At 38.3% G+C, this 22,490-nt stretch overlaps 1 protein-coding gene and 1 long non-coding RNA gene across 4 annotated transcripts in view; one reads left to right on the top strand and one right to left on the bottom strand.

Annotated features, from left to right (window-relative positions):
• LOC144222711 (uncharacterized) overlaps window positions 1-22,487 on the top strand; it is a 27,790-nt gene extending 5,303 nt beyond the window's left edge. Inside the window, exons 3-8 of one of the 3 annotated variants that reach the window (XR_013332465.1) lie at window positions 894-924; window positions 4,388-4,420; window positions 6,672-6,696; window positions 8,655-8,703; window positions 20,817-21,094; window positions 22,283-22,487. This is a non-coding gene — a long non-coding RNA (uncharacterized LOC144222711). Of the gene's footprint in view, window positions 1-893; window positions 925-4,387; window positions 4,421-6,671; window positions 6,697-8,569; window positions 8,704-20,816; window positions 21,095-22,282 lie in introns of all 3 variants that reach the window. The other 2 variants (XR_013332464.1, XR_013332463.1) reach the window with 2 other exon arrangements.
• The window catches only part of LOC144222709 (olfactory receptor 5BS1-like), a 146,205-nt gene that overhangs the window by 121,541 nt on the left and 2,174 nt on the right, over window positions 1-22,490 (bottom strand).

Genomic DNA, 22,490 nt, shown 5'->3' on the forward strand with positions numbered 1-22,490 from the left:
ATGCATTTTTTATGGACACACTCACCCTTATCTTCTTTTTCCCTCTTGGGGAAGGTTTAGGATTTTGTATCTTCTCTTCCCGTAAAGCCAGTCTGGGTACTGAGAGCCACCTGTTTATTTTCCCCAGGATGGTACCCTGGAACATTCAATATTATACGCCTTCCCTCATTCCTACATAACTGTGCCAGCTGCTGCCATCTACATACTGTGCAGATGCTTGCATGTGCCATCTGCAGAGGCTTATATGCACCATCTTGGGGTGTGTGCTGAGTGCTGTGGGCATTTGTCAGCCAGTTTCAGGGATGGGGGACCTGCAGATAAGGAGTCCTGTAGAGTTCATGGGTGGGCCTCTTGGTAGAGTCAACAAACCAACTAGTAGGATCTACAGCTGGTTTCTGAGATCCAGGTGGTGGCTTCTGTGAGTGCCCACTCCTTTTCTCTGTTCCCAGATCCACCCAAACTTATTTAGCTGTGCCAGTCACCTCAGTGACCTCGGTGAGGCGAAGCAGAAGTTGGCCTCTTAGGCAATATCTCACAAGGCTGAGGAATCAGGGTGCTCATTTCACTCTCACTTTTCCCCTTGTGAGAAATCACAGGCTGAGAAGGTTTCTTTTGGCACTGAGCTATGCTGCCCTTGGGGAAAGGTGACACAGGTAAAGTGAAACTGTTTTTCTTACCCTCTTCAATGCATCTATTTATGGATATTTTGCTCCTGTGAGGCACTGGAATCTCTCTACTAGACTCCTGGTTTCCCACAGAAGTATTCCCATCCATGATGGTTGTCAAAATTGATATTTCCGGGGCGTTATGAGGACTGGAATCTCCTTTTCTGACCTCTTGCTGAAATCACCTACCCAGTGCCTCATCAGATTTATATCATTCTTTCTTTCCAGAAAATCCACTGATGACACCATGCAACCAAAGGTGGGTAAGACTTCCAAATAGACTGGTTCCTTTGGAGTTTCCCATTCCTGGAGAAAATGGAGAAGAAGGGACTATAGCTAGGAGACCGGAATGCTGCCTAGTAAGGACCATATCTTGGAGGACTTGGGCATTATAGTTCAGGGTGTTCTTAACCAGCTGGTGGATCATTGTCTACCAAGACTAGGTAATACCTTCAGTGATACTACTACGCTAGGTAATTCCAGGGGCAGGAAGGCTATGTGGATATCATAAGGGTAAAAATATGAGACTATTTATACCTGTCACCCTCCAGATAGATCAAGAGATGACAGGAGATATGGCCTGAAAATTACTCAGTAGGACTAAAGGAGACTTTGGAATGTCTGAAAAATAGGGTGACTTCAAGTGTCCATCTCAATTCCAAAAAAATATCTTGTGTCCTATCAGTTTAATAGTGTGTATAATCCAATTCTGGGAGAGTTAGGGTAATAGTCCCAAGATATGTCTGTTATTTCAACAGGAAATACAGCTAACAATAACTGAAGCCCTCTGGGACCAAGTAAGTACAAAGGGGTCATCTTTGACAGCATGTTGAGAGGCAGGAGAAGGGAGAGAGGACTTAAGAAAGGAGCAAACTTCTTTCATTCCCCTTGAGTAATTGCTCTGATTGATAGTGAAGGATTCCCATGCTCTCTCCCATCTTGTTCTATTACTCATCCAGTCCCAAATCCTCAGAGACTCCTCATGTTTGTGTACTTCAGCACCCTTCTGGGTATCCACTTGTCCATTAGATAATCCCAGCCTTTTGATAACTACAAAATGAATAATTTAAATCTCATCCACTAGCAAGAAACTTAGGGGAGTATTGAGAAACCCATATACTTTAAATCTTAGATGAGAAGGCAAAGTTACCATTTTGTTATGAAAATTAAAGATCTTAACTCCATTTCTGATCCTAAAGAAAGTTATTTTATCTTTAGACCTACTCAAATTGTCTGACAACTACTTGACTGTGACCCTTGATTCCTATATCACAAAAACTTTTCTGAAAGATTTGGCCCCTCCAGAAGGAGTTAGCTTCAAAATAAACCTCCCAAAAAATAAATGAATCAACCTGAAGAGTAGAAGTATTTAGTTTAATCCATTTGAATGCCAAATTAAGTCCATTAAAAATTATTAGTTTTCCTATAATTGCTAGTGAGTGTCAGAGAGTAACATCCTAAGTGATCCCATTGCTTCTAAAGGTCTTGTGTGGAACATGATTGCGATTTTGTCATTAGCACAGAGGAGGATTGTTTTTTCCCCACTGGCTATGGACTGGCAGGTTGATCGTAAGACATTAAAAGACATTAAAGTTAAAAAAAAAAAGACATTAAAATTGTATTGTCATTCAGATATAATTTCAATATTTGGGACACCATTCTGCTTTGCATTATTTATAATAGGAAATTGCTTTATTACTAATAAATTTCTATCTGTTGTGAATTTCTTTTGAGTATTTTAATAAGGATTTTGGAGGAGCACAAATACCAGATTCATCCTGTGGGATCAGAGGTTGCTAACAAAAATGTTTTAATGCTTCAAACTGTCCTGCACATTCCCAAATTTATTGACAGTTGTTTAAATGAGAATAATGGCTAATAGTAGAAAACCATGCTGGAGCTTTCCTGTTCTTTAATTTATTAGATTTGAGAGACTCAGACCTGCTTTTTGTTGACAACTTCTAAAGTGTTGAGAAGTAAAAGAATAGGAGTCTGTACTTTGGATATGAAGAATAATTGCCATTATTGTGGTTAGGAAAAGAACGGTTAGGAAAATTATTTAAATTGATTTAAAGAGATCCAGTCAAAAAAATGTCTTCCTTTGTTAAGTCAAATGTTCTGTAATAATGAAATTGTTTAATCCAATTAAGACTATACTTTGGAATTTGACAACTATGAGTTGAAAATAAAAAATAGGCCCATTAGGTCACCAATGTGAATTTGTTGCCCTCAGTCTTTTAACTGAAGCAATGCGATAAGTGGTTAGTCTCAGAATCTACATTATTAAGTCCTGCTTTCTGAAACTGCTTTACAATAGAGTTGAATTTAATGAATTTGAAAGTAGCTTCTTTTAATTCTATAAAAACTGATGCCTTTTCCATTTTCACAAAATGTCCTTGGTTTTCCAGCTATACGATAATGACAGGTAGCCAATTATCAAACATGAAAATGCCAGGTTTCACTTTATTTCAATGGCATAGCAGTGCAGAAGCTAACTATTCTAAGGCAGCCAGAGCAAGCTGTTGTGAATTCAAGAACACAGACATTATCTGGAGTTTCTGAGGACTTCCCAAAAATATCAACTACTTCAGCTTCCCAATCTTGACATTCTAGTTGCATATACATTTAAACTCTTAGACAGAGATGGGAATTAGTGGACAATTGATCACTTTGAACCTATATGTTTCCCATACAGAGCCAAGCAGGAAAAGACTATTAAATTAATGACTGAATTTTTTATTAAAAATGAATAGAAGTCTCCATAGCCTCTCCTGCAAGCTCCCATTAAACAATATTATATGAAATGAGTAATGTGATCAACTGTTTTATTCTCTGTGATTTACGATGACTCTTCCTGTAAGTTTTACAGAAGAAGGTAGTCTTCTTAATTAATATGGATAGAATAACTAATGTTCTTATAATTATTGTATTAGGAGATTGAGTTGCTTATGAAAGCATCAGAAAACCATCCTGTTGGGAACCAATACATAACCTATGACATAAAAAAGGAAATGATACAACAAAGAGTGAACAAAGGTAGTAAACTGGTAATTGGCACAGTCTACCCCATTGACTATGCAGCTTCCATATGCACCCACACACACGTTGAAACTCCTGAATTTCAACAAAAGCAACTCTATATTTCCTCCAAACAAGATATAACTATCTAACTCAAAGTCTTCATCCTTTTCCCAAAATGAGGCAACTCAGATTTCCAACAGTCATTAGGTCCATCCATGGCTAGGTGTGAGGGTAGGTACATATTCAGTTTTACAAGAACTGCCAAAACTTTTTCCAAAGTGAATATACAACTCTACACTCCTTCCAACAGTGTATGAGAGTGCCGACTGCTCTGTAGCTTCACCAATATTTGGTGCTGTCCTCCAATACAAATATGTGTTGACTTTAATGGCTATGCTTAGCTTCAGAACAAGGACCAATTAAGCAGAAATGAAATATAATGGTAGGTTTCATTTACATTCTTCCCACAACTCAGCCCTCTTTAAATCACTTCTGGCATTTCACCCATTTACCATATGGAGAAATGGTGGCCAAGAAATATATGTAGAGTAGAAGTTGATGGGATTCATTGCTAACGCTAGGAAGCCATAGTCTCTTGGCATTCACACCCTATAGCCGAATAGACGGAAGATTCCATATATAAAATCCCTTTGTAATAAAGTCTATAACATTAATTTTTTTATAACTTTTGTGTCTTTCAGGTGCTAATGGCTTTTAGGGATATACAAAAGGAGGTGAGATTAAATTTCAATTCTCTAAACCCCCTGGCCACATCATTTTTCCCTCGCTCCCATTTTTTCCATGCCCTAATATGATGTTGACTCTGATCAGTCCTTTATCTAGTGATTTCTCCTTTTAAAGAGCAGCACTGACTTGTCAGTTCAGGAAGCTAAGGGAAGAAGATGCCTAATAATCCCCTTGTGGAAATATGACAATAGAGAAAAATGTATCTACCATAACTTCTCTCAGCGAGAATATCTGTGTAGTTATATGAAACACTGATAAGTGACTGAGTTAGGAGGAGTCCACAAGCGCTGTGGTAAATTTCTTTAATAGGCAAGTATGTCTATTAACTGTAGGAAAGTGCAAATTAGAGGTCAGAGCTAAATGTCTCTGCTAAACAGAAACATTCCTCCTCCTCTGCTCTTCCTTCATGCTGATTTAGGTCTTTTTCTATATAAATACTGATCAAATATTTTTAAAATATAGTCAAACATGCACTGTCCCAAGCTTGCTCTAGGTGTTGATATATCTGGGTCCTACCAAGCCTGCTGTCCCACCTTTTTTTCTCTGTCTGTTACAGCAAACAACAATACACGCTGTCTACACAATTACCTATCAGCAGACTATTTACATAGATAAACACATAACTTAAAACAAGTACTAATATTATAAAAACAAAACAAATGGGAAACTTCTAGACAGATTCTTTCGTTCCTCTGAATAAAGACACAGTTTCATGAAAATTAGCATCTAAGGGGGTGCCTGGGTGGCTTAGTCGGTTAAGCGGTTAAGTGTCCGACTTTCGCTTAGGTCATGATCTCGTAGTTCGTGGGTTCAAGCCCCGCGTCAGGCTCTGTGCTGACTGCCAGCTCAGAGCCTGGAGCCTGTTTCAGAGTCTGTGACTCCCTCTCTCTCTGACCCTCCCCTGCTCACGCTGTCTCTCTCTCTCTCTCCTAGAAATAAATAAATCATTTAAAAAAAATTAAAATCTTTAAAAAAAAATTAGCATCTGAGTATAATCTGAGCCACCCGTGGTCTCAGAAACAGTAGCTCTCTCTGCCTAGTTGGGAAGAAGTCATGTATAAACTGATTGAGAAAGCACTGAAAATAAACCTTCTCTAAATCACTATCTGAACCACCCTTCACCGTAGAACTGAGCCCCTTCTGTAGTCCCAAGAAGCTATGTCATTGTACCCTGCTGCTATGTCTGGGACTTACTCTAGGGAAAATTACAGCAGTCTTTGCCTCCGTCCAGCTGCAAGTAAAAGAAGGCACTAGGTAGAGATAAGAAACTTGATCTTTTCACCCAAGTTTTGCCTAAGTGTCAGGGTGCCTCTACCCTACCCAGAACTTTAGTCCCCTTAGGCGTAAGTCTCCTCCAGGTAACACTTAGGCTAGTAAGAAGAGGAAGCCTATCTGTAAGTGGGACTTGTGTGTGTTGATTTCCATCCTCACAAGGCTTATATGTGAAGTTAAAAGTCCCATCTGATGTCCTCTATGCTGAAGCTCTCTTCCAGAACTTCATGGGATCCACCAGACAAAGCCCTACCTTCATAAATTCCCCCTGATACAGGCTGATACAGGCAAACATATACTCTACTTACAGACTTATTAAGAAAAAATTTTATACTTAAATACTGAGAGAAGAATGTCAAGCAAAAGATAACAGAGAGAGGTAGAGTTAGAATGGACTTTCTTTTTGATTAGGAAAACGTTAGGACCCATGTTTGAAGCATTGCTATAAAGAAAGATGATCTACAAACAGGCTCCTGTTTGCTCAGGGGTCCCAAAGTGTTTCTGCAGCTGTTCACTCTAGGATGGGTAAGAAGGATTTTTTTAAGGCCCTTGATAGATACTTAATAGTTCTCCTCAGAGAACCACTGGAGACGCAGTGAGGAGGGTAAAAAGGGCCTAGAAAAGGGAGAGCAGAAAGACCAGAAAAAATTAAAGAGTAATGAATTGTGTGTCTCCTATTCCTAAAGAGGCTACATCTTGTCCTATTTATTTATTTGTTATTCAACAAACATTTATTGAATATATGCTGTATGCAGGGCATTATGATAAGTGGTTTGTTGTGAGGGATACAAAAACAACACAAAATTCTGCTTTCAGGAAACTTAGAATTTAATTCCACTCCCTAAAAACCCATATTTCCCACATAGACATTCCTAAATTTGTCCAAGCGTACAGTTGGTACACCAAAGTTTCAGAGGAGATGGCCTCTAAGTCTCTGACTCTCTCTGAATTCTCATTATTTTTCAGCTTCAGGAAGATGCTCGGATTCGAGGTAAAAAAGCAGTTTTCAAGGTTTGGATCAGCCAAGAGTGGTGGGAGGGAATAAGGGGAAGTTCAACCCAAAATCTCATCTTCCATCTGAGTAAGAGCTGGAGTCGAGATCCTCCTTTCTTTTCCTCTTCAGCCAAGAAAACAAGGACTTTCCTTGAACTCCTAGGAACACTACTTGTCTCTCCTCTGTCCAGCCCAATTAGCTAGACAGGCACAGAGGGATCCTTTTCTCTCATGGGATGACTGCTGAGGACCTGAGGATACTCTCAATTCTCAGTAAGACATAACTCTTTTCAGTAGAGGAGGGACAGCAAGCGTAGAGCTGAGCAGCTTCCTAGTTCTGTTGTATGGGCTTACCAGGGCTGGCATAGGGATTAAATAGTGGGGACATCAGAACAGATGGCTTATTCAGGATGGTCAAGTTATAGTTCTAAACTATAGTTCTACGCCCAGATGAAAATTCTAGTGCTACAGGAAAATATTCAAAATACCCAGAAACCTAGAATTACAGCATAAAAGCCATATCTGGAGCTCCATCCTTTACCTATTCAAGAAGAAATTTATAAATCAGGGCTTTCAAACTTTTACACGTATACAAATCACCTGTATATGCTGTTAAAAAGCAGATTCTTATTCAGTAGGTCCAACATGGGCCTGAGATTCTATATTTCTAAGAGGGTACCATGTGGTGCCAAAACTGATGATTCATGAATCAGACTTTCAGTTTCAAGGATATAAATAACCCAGTGAAATATCCTCCAATGTCAGAATGAAATGAGATTTATTTCAGGGGTTTACAAGTCCCATTGCTTCAAATATGGGTGGAGGAATCAGAGGGAGAAGGAAATCAAAAGGAGATTCTGACTAATCTAGGAGTCTTTCTGAGAATTAAAACTATTTCTAGACCCTCCCCAAAATGGAACTCATAATAGTCTGAAACTTCCTGTAAATCTTTAAATATATCCAGTCCAGAGAGAACCCTTCTGATCTTTCCTCAAGCCTGGTCAATGACCTCCATTCCAGAATGACAAGGAAATATGGCCAGGCAGATTCCATCATGAGATACGGAGGAAACTTCCTGGCTGCTGATCCCTAATGGTCAACACGTCAAAAGCGCCAAGCTTACCTCGGCTTAAAGGATACTCTCCTTTATCCAAGGAAGGATGATTTTCAAAGAGGTCACTGCAGGACTCTGGGAATACCCACCTGATGACCTAGAAAGTAAAAATGTCAATTTATGATCCTAACTGCTGCTGCTGTTAGTTTTCTGCTTCCTAAAAGATGGGAGGGTGGGGATTCAAAATAGGATGAGGAGAATGAAAGTTTCATTGTATTTATTTTCCATACATAAAAAGGAGACAAGAAGTGAGAAACAAAGGACCTGCTCTCTACTGGCAGTGCCCTGGAACTGAGACACTTGGCTAACTCCTAATGCCCAGCACTGGTTAAACAGAAAATCATGGTGGCCATGATTCACTACGCTTTGCAAATGACCACATGTCTAGTGCAAGCGACCAGGATGGCTGGTGCCATATTCTGCAACTGTCTCTCTTTAGTTTCCCCATAAGTTCTAACCTCTCCTTCTTTGGCTATACTCCAAACTAAGGATGTGAGCAGAGCTCATGGTCCTCAGGGAGACATTTCTAGATCCTTATTAGAAAATGATTCCTTTGGGGCGCCTGGGTGGCTTAGTCGGTTAAGCGTCCGACTTTCGCTTAGGTCATGATCTCGCGGTTCGTGGGTTCAAGCCCCGCGTCGGGCTCTGTGCTGACTGCCAGCTTGGAGCCTGGAGCCTGTTTCGGTCTGTGACTCCCTCTCTATCTGACCCTCCCCTGCTCACGCTGTCTCTCTCTCTCTCTCTCTCTCTCTCCTAGAAATAAATAAAACATTAAAAAATTTTTAAAAAATATTAAAAAAAAAAGAAAAAAAGAAAATGATTCCTTTGTGTGTCCACCTCAGGGATGAGCAACTGCTCCATGAAACCCAGGTGATCTGCATCTGGAACTAGGTAAGTAGCCCTCATTTGATAATCCCCAGTAGAAATGGTATCTATCCAGATATGGGTATAGTGGCTAGGATTATAGCTGGCTCTGAGCCTTGAGCTTTCAGAAACCTGTATTTCCAATAAACATCTTTTCTAAAGGGCAGGAGGTGGCCCCCCACCACACTCAACTAATGGTTAACTACAGAACCAGGGCTTCTTCCTCCATCCTCATCCCCATAAGAAATCTCTGTAGTCTCAAGAACAGTCCTAGACCTCACTGTAACAGATACGGGGAGATTCTCATCATTCAACTGAGGGAGTAAGGGAACACAGGAAGAATGTCAGATAAGAAAAGAAAGTCATGAGAAAGGAATAAAAAATTACGGAGTTAGAAGAAAAGATTTAGAAGAAAAAATTAATAGAAGTTTTAAAGTCCAATGCCCCAACAATGGGAGATGTTAATTTCTTTTCCAAAAGAAAAAGACCAGGATTGGTCAGCTGGGAAGATGGCAGAGTAGGAAGAATCTAAGCTCACCTTGTCCTACAGCTAGATAACACTCACATTAGCATAAATTACCCAGAAAATGATCCAAAGACTGGCAGAAAAACAATCTACAACTAAAGGTACAGAAGAGGCCACATAAAAGCAGGTAAGAAGGGTAAGACACAGTTTGAGAGTGAAACAGACCATGGCTATCGAGATGGAGAGAGAGCTGGTGGTGCATAGGCCAAAAAACATATTTTCATACAAGCAAACCCAAGAATAAGGAGGACAAATCCCCATAACACTTGCTTTTGAAAGCAAAAGGGGTTGAATTTCATGAGTTCTTATAACCAGCGGGACGTAAAACCTAGAATTTAAAAAATCAACCAACTCAGGTCTAGGACAGCCCAAAGGGTGTTAGGAAGCCGACTCCTTAAAGAAATACAACAAATAGCCTGTGCAGATATAGCACAGAACCCAGCAGTGTAGAAATGCCAGGGCAGAAAACAGAGAGTGATTTGCTCATCTCAGAGCATGGTCTGGAGAGACAGAGATCACGGGGAGACCCCTCCAAAAACAAAAGAGCTGGCAGGTGCCATTTCCCTCCCGGATCCCCCAGCATAAACAATGGCCACCTGTAGAAACTGCATGGGCCAATTCTCATTACATAACTTGCTTGCACCAAGCCCCCCACCTACCTCACTTCAGCAGATCCACTCTTCCCAGTCACACTCCCATTAGTCCTGTAGCCCCAGGCCTCCTTCCCGAGAACAACACAATAGATCTCCCAACCTATGCATTCTGAGGGACCTCAGTTCCATTGACAGGGCAGGTCTCATTTCACAAGCATTTCACCACACATGTTAAAACACCGCCCCCCCCCCCCCCCCCCCACNCCCCACTACTCTGCTGGGGACCAAACACTGCCCACAGTAGGCAAAGAGAACTTCTGCAGACAACTGGACTGAAATAACAAGAGGCCAAGACTCAAGAGCAGAGCATATGCAACACACAAAAGGGACACCGCCTGAAATGCCAGACCCTAGGGAATGGGGGACACTGCACTGTAGAGTACTACAAGACCTCTTCTTCATAAGGCTATTATCTTCAAAAGCAAGAGAAATAGCTGACTCTCCCAACACACAGAAACAGACACAGAGAGTTAGATAAAAAGAGGGAAAGAGAAATATGTCTCAAATGAATGAACAGGACCAAACCACAGCAAGAGACTTAAAGGCAAATGGATATAAGTAATATGCCTGATAGGGAATTTAAAGTAATGATCATGACGATACTTAATGGACTTGAGAAAAGAGTACAAAACATCAGTGAGACCCTTAACACACAGGTTAAAAAAAAAAGAACAAGTCAGAGATCAAGAACACAATAAATGAAATTGAAAATACTTTATTCTCTTGAGAGAATAAATAATACACTAGATGAAGAAGAAGAACAAATTAATGACCTGGAAGACAGAGCAATGGGAAGTTACTTAGCTGAGCACAAAAGAACAAAATTATGCACACTGAGAATAGTTTTAGAGAAGGCAGTGACTCCATCAAGCATAATAACATCCAGATTAGAGGGATCTCAGAAGAAGGGAGAAAAAGGGTAGAAAAAAAATTTTTAACAGGTAAAAACTTCCCTAATCTAGGGAAGGAAACAGATATTCAGATCCAGGAAACACAGAGATTCCCCCAAAATATTTCCTCCAAAGAGTTCCACACCAAGACAAATAGCAATTAAATGACAAAAGGTAGTTATAAAGAAAAAAAATTAAGCAGCAAGATAAAAAAAAGACAGTTACATCCAAGGGAAACCCCATAAGGCGATAAGCAGGGTTTTCAGCAGAAACCTCGTAAGCCAGAAGGGAGTGGCATGATCTATTCAAAGTGCTGGAAGGGGAAAATGTGCAGCCAAGAATACTTTATCAAGCAAGGTTATCATTCAGAATATAAGTAGAGACAAAGAGTTTCTCAAACAAAAAAAAAAACTAAAGGAGTTCATGACCACTAAACCAGCCCTATGAGAAATATTAAAGGGGGCTCTTTGAGTGGAAAAGAAATATCTTAAGTGGGAGTATGAAAAGTAAAAAATGCAAAAGCAGTGAAATAAGTATTTCTGTAAATTTTAACATCAAGGGATTCACAAAATAAAAGGATGTAGAACATGACATCTACCTAAGACATGGCAGTGGAGAAGGGTAAAGAAAGGCTCCAAACTTAAGTAACAATCAACTTAATATAGATTGCTATATGTAGAAGATGTTATATATAAACCTATTGGTAACCACAAATCAAAAACCAACAATAGGTATGCAAACAATAAAGAGAAAGGAATCCAAGTATATCACTAAAGAAATCCAACAAACCATGAAGAAGGCAAGAGAAGGATCAGAGTAAATCTATAGAAACAACCACAAAACAAGTAACAAAACAGCCACACATACATATTTTTCAATAATTATGTTAAATGAAAATAAACTAAAGGCTCCAATCAAAAGACATAGGGTGACAAGGGCGCCTGGGTGGCTCAGTCAGTTAAACAGCTGACTTCAGCTCATGATCTCATGGTTCGGGAGTTCAAGCCCTGTAATGGGCTCTGTGTTGACAGCTCAGAGCCTGGAGCCTGCTTCAGATTCTGTGTCTCCCTCTCTGCTCCTCCCCTGCTCACGCTCTAGCTCTCAAAAATAAATGTTAAAAAAAAAATCTTTAAGACATAGGGTCTTTAAGACAAGACCCATCTATATGTTGCCTACAAGACTCATTTCAGACCAAAAGATACCTGCAGATTGAAAATAAGGAGATGAAAAAAAAATAAAAAATAAAATGAAAATAAGGGGATAGAGAAACATTTATTATGCAAATGGAAGTGAAAAGAAAGCCTGGATAGAAATACTTCTAGTGTAAAAAGTACATTTTAAAACAAAGACTGTAATAAGAGACAAAGACACTATATAATAAAAAGGGGACAATTCAACAAGAAGATACAATTGTAAATATTTATGCACCCCACAAAAGAGCACCCAAATACATAAAACAATAACAAACAAAGTAAATAATCAATAGAAATACAATAATAGTAGGGGACTTTAACACTCTACTTTCATTGATGGATAGGTCATCCAAATAGAACATCAACAAAAAAAAACAGTGACACACTGGACCATATAGATTTAATAAACATATTCAGAATATTCCTTCTGAAAAAGTAGGATATACATTCTTTTCAAGTGAATATAGAATATTCTTCAGAACACATCACATACTAGGCCACAAAACACGTTTCAACAAATTCAAAAAGATCAAAGTCATACCATGCATCTTTCTGACCACAATGCTATTAAACTAGAAATAAATCACAAAAAAAAAATCTGGAAGGACTACAAAAACATGGACATTAAACAATATGCTACTAAATAAGGAATGAGTTAAGAAATCAAGAAGAAATCCAAAAGTAAATAGAAATCAACAAAAATGAAAACACAACAGTCCAAAACCTACGGATGTAGCAAAAGTGGTTCAAAAGAGGGAAGTTTACAACACTAACAGGTCTACCTCAAGAAGCAAGAAAAGTCTCAAATAAACAACTTAACCCTACACCTAAAGGAGCTAGAACAAGAACAACAAATAAAACCTAAAACCAGCAGAAGAAAAGAAATAATAAAGATCAGAGGAGAAATAAATGAAATAGAAACTAAAAAAAAAAATAGATCAATGAAATTCAAGAGGTGATTCTTGGAAAAGATCAACAAAATGGATAAACCTCAAGCCAGACTCACTAAAAAAAGAGAGAGGACCCTAATAAACAAAATCACTAACAAAAGAGGAGAAATAACAGCTAACACCAAAGAAATAAAAACTCTATTAGAGAATATTATGAAAACCTATATACCAAGAAACTGGACAACTTAGAAGAAACGGATACATTCCTAGAAACACTAAAGCAGGAAGAAATACAAAGTTTGACCAGACAAATTAACAGCAATGAAACTGAATCAGTAATCAATAAAACTCCCAGAAAACAAAATTCCAGGAACCGATGGCTTCATGGTTAAACTCTACCAAATATTTAAAGAAGATGTAACACCTATTCTTTAACTATTCTTAAAAATAGAGGACTAAGGAAAACTTGCAAATTCATTCCAAGAGATCTGTTATCACCATGATACCAAAATCAGATAAAGACACCACAAAGAAAAATACAGGCAAATAGCTCTCATGAACATGGATGTAAAAATCCTCAAAATAGTAGCAAACTGAATCCAAAAATATTTTTTTTTTAAATCACATACCATGATCAAGTGGGATTTATTCCTAACATGCAAGGTTGGTTCAATGTTCACAAAACCACCAAGGTGATACATCACATCAATAACAAAGGATAAAATCATATGATCATTCGGATAGATGCAGAAAAAAAACTGATAAAGGATAACATCCATTCGTGATAAAAAAAAAAAAACCTGCAAAGCAGGTATAGAGGGAACATACCTCGATACAATAAAGGCCTTATATGAAAACCGCGTGGAAAATCAACTCAATGGTAATAAAACTGAGAGCTTTTCCCTTAAGGTCTAGAACAAGATAAAAATATTCACTCTTACCACTGATATTCAACATAGTATTAGAAGTCCTAGTCATAGCAATTAGACAACACAAAGAAATAAAAGGCATCCAAATTGGTATGGAAGAAGTAAAATTATCATTATTTGTAGATGCCATGATACTATGTACAAAGAATCCTAAAGACTCCACCAAAAAAAACTAGTAGAATTGAAAGTTCAGTAAAGTCAAAGGATATAAAATCAATGTACAGAAATCTGTTTCATTTCTTACACATTCTTCTCCAGTGCACATGGAATGTTCTCCAGAGTAGATCAATACTGGGACACAAATCAGCTCTTGACAAGTACAAAAAGATCAGATCATACCATGTATATTATCAAACCACAATGCTATGAAACTTGACATCAACCACAAGAAAAAATTTGGAAAGATAACAAATACTTGGAGACTAAAGAACATCCTACTAAAAAATGAATGGGCTAACCAAGAAATTAAAGAAGAAATTAAAAAGTACATGGAAGCCAATGAAAATAATAAAACCACAGCCCAAAACCTCTGGGACACAGCAAAGGCAGTCATAAGAGGGAAGCATATAGCAATCAAGACCTTACTAAAGAAGGAAGAAAGATCTCAGATACAGAACCTAACCTTACACCTTAAAGAGCTGGAAAAAGAATAGCAACCAAAACCCCAAACCAGGCCAAGACAGGAAATAATAAAGGTTAGAGCAGAAAATCAACAATATCGAACCCAAAAAACAGTAGAACAGAACAATGAAACCAGAAGCTGGTTCTTTGAAAGAATTAACAAAATTGATAAGCCCCTAGCCAATTTTATCAAAACAAAAAGGGAAAGGACCCAAATGAATAAAATCAAGAATGAAAGAACAATAACAAGCAACACAGCAGCAATAAAAACAATAATAAGTGAATATTATGAGCAATAATATGCCAATATGCGCAATCTGGAAGAAATGGACAAATTCCTAGAAATATATCAACTAGCAAAACTAAAACAGGAAGAAATAGAAAATTTGAACAGGCCCATAACCAGTAAAGAAATCAAATTAGTAATCAAAAATCGCCCAAAAACCAAGAGTCCAGGGCCAGATAGCTTTCCAGGGGAATTCTACCAAACATTTAAGAAAGAGTTAACACCTATTCTCTTGAAGCTGTTCCAAAAAATAGAAATGGAAGGAAAACTTCCAAACTCTTTCTATGAAGCCAGCATTACCTTGATTCCAAAACTAGACAAAGACTCCACTTAAAAGGAGATCTATAGACCAATTTCCCTGACGAACATGGATGCAAAAATCCTCAACAAGATATTAGCCAACTGGATCCAACAATACATTAAAAGAATTACTCACCACAACCAAGTGGGATTTATACCTGGAATGCAGGGTTGGTTCAATATCCACAAAACAACCAATATGATTCATCACATCAATAAAAGAAAGGACAAGAACCACATGATTCTCTCAGTAGATGCGGAGAGATCATTTGACAAAATACAGCATTCTTTCTTGATAAAAACCCTCAAGAAAATAGGGATAGAAGGATCATATCTTAAGATCATAAAAGCCACATATGAAAGACCCACCACTAATATCATCCTCAATGGGGAAAAATTGAGAGCTTTCCCCCTAAGGTCAGGAACAAAACAGGAATGTCCACTCTCACCACTGTTATTCAACATACTATTGGAAGTCATAGTATGGGAAGTCTTAGCCTCAGCAATCAGACAACACAAAGGAAAAAAAAGAAATCCAAGTCAGCCAGGAGGAGGTCAAACTTTCACTCTTCACAGATGACATGATACTCTAAGGAAAACCCAAAAGATTCCACCAAAAGAGTGCTAGAATTGATCCATGAATTCAGCAAAGTTGCAGTATATAAAATCAACGCACAGGAACTGGTTGCACTCCTATACACCAATAATGAAGGAACAGAAAGAGAAACCAAGAAATCGATCCCATTTACAACTGCACCAAAAACTACAAAATACCTAGGAATAAATCTAACCAAAGGTGAAAAATCTATACACTGAAAACTACAGTAAGCTTATGAAAGAAATTGAAGAAGACACAAAAAAACAGAAAAATATTCCATACTCCTGGATAGGAAGAACAAATATTGTTAAAATGTCAATACTACCCAGAGCAATCTACATATTCAATTCAATACCTATCAGAATAACACCAGCATTCTTCACAGAACTAGAAAAAACAATCCTAAAATTTGTATGGAACCAGAAAAGACTCTGAACAGTCTTTTTTCTTGAAAAAGAAAACCAAAGCTGGAGGCATCAAATCCCAGACTTCAAGCTGTATTACAAAGCTGTAATCATCAAGCCAGCATGACATTGGCACTCAGATCACTGGAACAGATCAGAGAACCCAGAAAATGGAGCCACAAACATATGGCCAATTCATCTTTGACAAAGCAGGAAAGAATATCCAATGGAATAAAGACAGTCTTTTCGGCAAGTGGTGCTGGGAAAACTGGACAGCGACATGCAGAAAAATGAACCTCAACCATTTTCTTACACCATACACAAAAATAAACTCAAAATGGATGAAAGACCTAAACATAAGACAGGAAGCCATCAAAATCCTAAGACAGGAGAAAGCAGGCAAAAATCTCTTTGGCCTTGGCTGCAGCAACTTCTTACTCAACACATCTTCAAAGGTAAGGGAAACAAAAGCAAAAATGAACTACTGGGATCTCATCAAAATAAAAAGCTTCTGCACAGCAAAGGAAACAATCAGCAAAACTAAAAGGCAACTGACAGAATGGGAGAAGATATTTGCAAATGATATATCAGATAAACGGTCAGTATCAAAATCTATACAGAACTTACAAACTCAACACCCAAAAAACAAATAATCCAATGAAGAAATGGGAAAAAGACATGAATAGACACTTCTCCAAAGAAGACATCCAGATGGCCAACCAACACATGAAAAAATGCTCAACATCACTCATCATTAGGGAAATATAAATCAAAACCACAATGAGATCCCACCTCACACCTGTCAGAATGGCTAACATTAACAACTCAGGCAACAACATATATTGGTGAGGATGCAGAGNGACAGGAGAAAGCAGGCAAAAATCTCTTTGGCCTTGGCTGCAGCAACTTCTTACTCAACACATCTTCAAAGGTAAGGGAAACAAAAGCAAAAATGAACTACTGGGATCTCATCAAAATAAAAAGCTTCTGCACAGCAAAGGAAACAATCAGCAAAACTAAAAGGCAACTGACAGAATGGGAGAAGATATTTGCAAATGATATATCAGATAAACGGTCAGTATCAAAATCTATACAGAACTTACAAACTCAACACCCAAAAAACAAATAATCCAATGAAGAAATGGGAAAAAGACATGAATAGACACTTCTCCAAAGAAGACATCCAGATGGCCAACCAACACATGAAAAAATGCTCAACATCACTCATCATTAGGGAAATATAAATCAAAACCACAATGAGATCCCACCTCACACCTGTCAGAATGGCTAACATTAACAACTCAGGCAACAACATATATTGGTGAGGATGCAGAGTATGAAGATCTCTTTTGCACTGCTGGTTGGAATGCAAACTGGTACAGCCATGCTGGTAAACAGTGTGGAGGTTCCTCAAAAAATTAAAAATAGAACCACACTATGACCCAGCAATTGCACTATTAGGTATTTATCCAAGGGATACAGGTATGCTGTTTCAAAGGGGCACATGCACCCCAATGTCTATAGCAGTACTTATCAACAATAGCCAAAGTATGGAAAGACCCCAAATGTCCATCGATGACACTGATGAATGAATAAAGAAGATGTGGTATATATTGGTGTGTGTGTGTATACACACACACACACACACACACACACACACACACACAATGGGGTATTACTCAGCAATCAAAAAGAATGAAATCTTGCCATTTGCAAATACGTGGGTGGAACTAGAGGGTATCATGCGAAGTGAAATTAGTCAGAGAAAGACAAATATCATATGACTTCACTCATATGAGGACCTTAAGACACAAAACAGATGAACAGAAGGGAAGTAAAAATAATATAAAAACAGAGAGGGGGACAAAACATAAGAGACTCTTTATGGAGAACAAACAGAGGGTTATTGGAGGGGTTGTGGGAGGAGGGGATGGGCTACATGGGGAGGGGCATTAAGGAATCAACTCCTGAAATCATTGTTGCACTATATGCTAACTACTTGAATGTAAATTTAAAAAAAATTAAAAGTGAACTCTAAGAAAAAAAAATGTGTTGCATTTCTATACACTAATAATGAAGCAGCAGAAAGGGAAATAAGAAAATCCCACTTACAATGCCACCAAACAATAAAATATCTAGGAATAAATTTAATCAAAGGTAAAAGACCTATACACTGAAAACTATAAAACACTGATGAAAGAAATTCAAAATGACATAAAGAAATGGAAAGACATTCCATGCTCATGGATTGGATGAATGAATGTTATTAAAATGTCTTTACTACTCATAGCAATATACACATTTAATGCAATGCCTATCAAAATGCCAAGAGCATTTTTCACAGAACTAAAACAAACAATCCTAAATTTTATGGAACCACAAAAGATTCCAACCAGCCAAAGCAATTTTGAAAAAGAAAAGCAAAGCTGGAAGCATCATAAATCCAGACTTCTAAGTTATATAACAAAGATATAGTGATCAAAATAGCATGGTACTGACACAAAAATAGATGCACAGATCAATAACAGAGAATAGAAACCCCAGGAATAAACCAACAATTATATGGGCAATTAATCTTCAACAAAGGAGGAATGAATATACATGAGAAAAAGACAGTCTCTTCAACAAATGGTATTGGGAAAACTGGACAGCTACATACAAAAGAATGAAACTGGACCATTTTCTTTCACCCTACACAAAAATAAACTCAAAATGCATTTAAGACCTAAATGTGAGACTTGAAACCATAAAAGTCCTTGAAGAGACAAAGGCAGTAACTTCTCTGACATTGGGCATAGCAATTATTTTTCTAGTATGTCTCCTGAGGCAAGAGGAAAAAAAAAAATACTGGGACTATACATCAAAATAAAAAGCTTCCACAGTGAAGGAAACAATGAATCTAAAAGGTAACCTGTGGAATGGGAGAAGATATTTGCAAATGACATATCCAATAAAAGGTTAGTATCTAAAATATATAAAGAACTTGTACAACTCAATACCAAAAAAACAAACAGTCATATTTAAAAATGGGCAGAAGACATGAACAGGCATTTCTTGAAAAAAGGCATACAGGTGGCCAACAGACACAGGAAAAGATGCTCAACATCACTCATCATCAGGGAAATGCCCATCAAAACTACAATGGGGGCACCTGGGTGGCTTTGTCAGTTAAGCAGCTGACTTCACCTCCAATTCACAAGTTCAAGCCCCACTTAGGCTCTGTAGTGACAGCTCAGAGCCTGAAGCCTGCTTCAGATTCTGTTTCTCCCTCTCTCTCTCTGTGTCCCTCCATGTCTCTGTCTCCCTCTCTGTCTCTATGTCTGTCTGTGTCTGTCTCTCTCCCTTCCTTCCTCTCTCTCTCTCTCTCTCAAAAAAATAAACATTTAAAACGTTTTCAAAAAAATCTGCATGAGATATCACCTCACACCTGTCAGAATGGCTAAAATCAACAACACAAGAAACAACAGGCATTGGCAAGGATGTAGAGAAAAGGGAACCCTCTTGCACTGTTGATGGGAATGAAAATTAGTACACCCACTATGGAAAATAGTATGGAGTTTCCTCAAAAGGTTAGAAATATAAGTACCACATGATCTAGCAATTACACTACTGGGTATTTACTTAAAAAATACAAATATAGTAATTCAAAGGGATACATGCATCCCTATGTTTATTAGGGATTACATTATTTACAATAGCCTAACTATGGAAGCAGTCCAAGTGTCCACTGCCAGATGAAGAATAAAGAAGAAGTGGTATATATATACAATGGAATGTTTTTCAGCCATAAAAAAGAATGAAATCTTGCCATTTGAAACACCATGGATGGAGCTAGGGAGTATGATGTTAAGCGAAATAAGTCAGTCAGTCAAAGACAAATACCATATGATTTCACACCTATGTGGAATGTAAGAAACAAAACAAACAAGCAAAGGAAAGAAAAAGACAAACCAAGAATCAAACTCTTAACTATAGAGAACAAACTGATGGTTACCAGAGGGGTGGAGGGTGGGGGGCGGGTGAAATCAGTGATGGGGATTAAAGACTATACTTAGCTTGATTTAAAAAAAAAAAAAAAAAAAAAAGGACCAAAAAAAGACAAGGGAAAAAAGATCAGGCTATAACACCAGAGATTTAATTTAGACATTAGGAATAACTTTCCAATAATGACAACTAAGAAACAGGAGGACTGGGTAGTCAAGAAAGATGGCAACATCATGTTCTACAGAGGACTTCAGAAATGCTTTTTTAAAAGTCAGTTTGATATATTTCAGATATGGTCCTTCCTGAACCAGAAAATGAAGGTGAACTCCCCAACCCCTATTTCACCCAAATTTGATCCTTTCTTAGACAGTTGGCTCTAGTGAAATAAACACCATTATTCTTAAAGAGACAGATCTAATTTAAATTGGTGAGCACCAAAACCATGAAAGGAATAACTGACCGGTAATCTCCTATTTACATACATCTTAAATGTAATTATTGTAAACCTTTATATATAAGGAGACCTTTTGTGTGGTAAAAACCATATTCGACCTATGATTTTACTTAATTTTAATATTCCTCTGAGGCAAGCAAGAGGAACTGTCCTGACTTTCCTGATGAAGACACAAGCTCTTATAAGCTATGATACTATGTCTCCTAAGACCTAGCAATGGCTATTCCCTGTGGGCCACATGATCATCAGAGAATTGCAACTCCCAAAGCTAGTGATTCCCATTCCCAGCAGAATGTGAGGAGAAAATCCTTCAGGACAGTGAAGGCCAAGACAGGGGACTGGGGTGGATGAGAACACTCTCTCTCATATATTCACAATCACAATCTTCTCTTACTGGGTACAAAAACATCAGGCCTCCAGATTCTGGGATGACCCTAAATTTGGGAAGCCCCGGAGAACAGTCATCAAGGGCCCAGGCCCACAACCTAAAAAGATAGTTCTCTGATTAATCACCTTGCTACCCTGGACGCTACCCCTACAATCAAGAGAAGAAGGCCTGTCTGCTTATGCCAGGTGTCTCACCCACATGGCCTTTCTCCTGAGCTCCACCCTGCCCATCCTTCTATAGACAAGAAACCAGGCCTCATGCATCCTCACTCTAACATGAGAGAGCAGCACCAAACCAAGCAGGTATGCTCCAATACAAGGGACAAGGAGTTGGGACACCTGGGTGGCTCAGTCAGTTAAGTATCCAACCTCAGCTCAGGTCGTGATCTCACAGTTGGTGAGTCCAAGCCCTGCATCAGACTCGTGCTGACAGCTAGAGCCTGAAGCCTGCTTCAGATTCTGTGTCTCCCTCTCTCTCTCTCTGCCTCTCTCTCTTCAAAAATAAACATTTAAAATTGAAAAAAAAAAAAAAAGGACAAGGAGTAAGAGTGGAAGGTTGAGGACAAGGCCAAGCCATGATTTTTTGGTCTCTCTGAACAATACAGAGAGCTAGAGTATGTCAGGTGTGGATGGTTCCATATGGAGAAAATCATAGAGAAACAAGTATAGGATAGATAGAAAGGTAGGAAAGCTTAAAAACAAAGAAATGTGAGGTCCATTATTCCTTTCTGGAAAGTGCTCTGGAAACTTACACTACCTTCAGAGCTTAATTCAGACTCAAGGGTTAAACACAGTAGGCCCACAATAGACTCCATTGTCAAGATTTTCATCAATAAAGTATTTGAATGTGCTGCCTGCAAAGGCACTGCCTGAGTGACGGGTCATTTTCTCAACCTTTTTAAGTTCCCTACTCCCTAGTCTCATCTGACACCTAATATATGGAGAAGACTGTCTCAGATGCTCACCTGTGGTATATACAATGCTAGCCACACTATATGGCCCAATCTAGGACTTACTAGGAATTCCTTTTAAGACAGAATCTGAGTGATGGGTGATGAAAAAAAGTGGGCTCATCTGCATGTATCTAAGTACAGTAACTGTATTTTCTTGAATAGTCCCCATTCAAATACTTTATCCCATATTTATCCCACATATATCAACAAAATACACAAAATGTTCCAATATTTTGGCAATAAGTTTACATCTTTCTGAAAGAACACATACACTTACAAAACCTCCGTCATCATTCGAAACTCAATTTGGTTCAGAAATTAAAGAAGGGAGCACCATTCTTTCTCTTCAGGACCACATGGGCAGTACGTAGGATAGCAAAGAGTGAACACTGCATAGAAAGATGGTATACAAACAGCAGATCTCCTCCCTTACTTCATGTTAGATATCTTGGGATAGGATCATGAAGGCAGTGCCACCTGCCTAATGAACCAAATTTCTTTTATTTCCATTCATGTGACAATGACATCTAACACACAGCTTAGGTTGCCTGAAAAAAAGAGAAGTTATTCGGCAAACATCACCTCTGACCCAGAAGAGCAAGTGATACTCATGGGCAGAGATATCAGGATCTACGGCTGCACCTGGAAACTTCAAAATTGAATGGGACCCAAGCACATCACAATTGCCAAGCAAAGAAAACAGCAAACAAACAACCAGTAAAATAAATGTGATATAAAAGACACTT

This window comes from Crocuta crocuta, unplaced genomic scaffold (genome assembly GCF_008692635.1).
Source record: "Crocuta crocuta isolate KB4526 unplaced genomic scaffold, BGI_CrCroc_1.0 scaffold30, whole genome shotgun sequence".
Lineage (NCBI taxonomy): Eukaryota > Metazoa > Chordata > Mammalia > Carnivora > Hyaenidae > Crocuta > Crocuta crocuta.